Consider the following 748-nt stretch of genomic DNA (forward strand, 5'->3'; position numbering starts at 1 on the left):
GCCTGAGGAGAGATATCTAGAAAAATATTGCTAAGATCCTTGGCCTAATTTCTTAACGTCTCTGAGCCACCATATCCTTCCTTATCAATAAAATAATTAGCATTTAATTCTACCTGGGCACAATCATTCTATGCACTGAATAAGATAACCAAGTATTGTGCTGGGTGCAATCATTGCTATGGTGTTCCATAGAAGAGACTTGAGCATTAGAAAGGTGTGCAGAGTGGTTGTGGGGTCGTTTTGACACCAAGGCTGCAGCACTCGTAATGAACGTAATTCAGATTGCTCGTGACCACCGGTTACATATACTCATGCCTGTGGGATTTGTCCTTGGACGTTATCTAGACAGAAAGAATGCTGAAAAGCTAACTGCCTTCTGGAACAGGAGTGTGCTGTTTAAGAGGGAACGGAGACGCTGTGAAGGAGTCACCTGGAGGTAAAGGCCGTGACTGAATTCCAGAATGTTCACATTTTAAAAATTAGAACAGAAATTGGGTGGCTGGGTGGCTCAGATGGTTAAGCGTCTGCCTTCGGCTCAGGTCATGATCCCAGAGTCCTGGGATCGAGTCCCGCATCAGGCTCCCTCTCCCTCTGCCTCTGCCTCTCTCTCTCTCTCTCTCTCTGACTCTCATGAATAAATAAAGAAAACATAAAAAATTTTTTTTAAATTAGGAGAAAAATAAAAACACATTCATTATTAAAAAAAAAAAAGATGTGCAACTGTAAACCTAATGGACCCACAAGAAAA

At 42.0% G+C, this 748-nt stretch overlaps 1 pseudogene; it reads left to right on the forward strand.

Annotated features, from left to right (window-relative positions):
* The first annotated feature begins 266 nt into the window (after positions 1-266).
* Positions 267-440, forward strand: LOC141371329 (NADH dehydrogenase [ubiquinone] 1 beta subcomplex subunit 1 pseudogene; annotated as a pseudogene).
* The last annotated feature ends 308 nt before the right edge of the window (positions 441-748 follow it).

Source organism: Callorhinus ursinus, unplaced genomic scaffold (genome assembly GCF_003265705.2).
Source record: "Callorhinus ursinus isolate GAN/ISIS: 27379988/994484 unplaced genomic scaffold, GSC_fseal_2.0 scaffold1, whole genome shotgun sequence".
In the NCBI taxonomy this organism is placed as follows: Eukaryota; Metazoa; Chordata; class Mammalia; order Carnivora; family Otariidae; genus Callorhinus; species Callorhinus ursinus.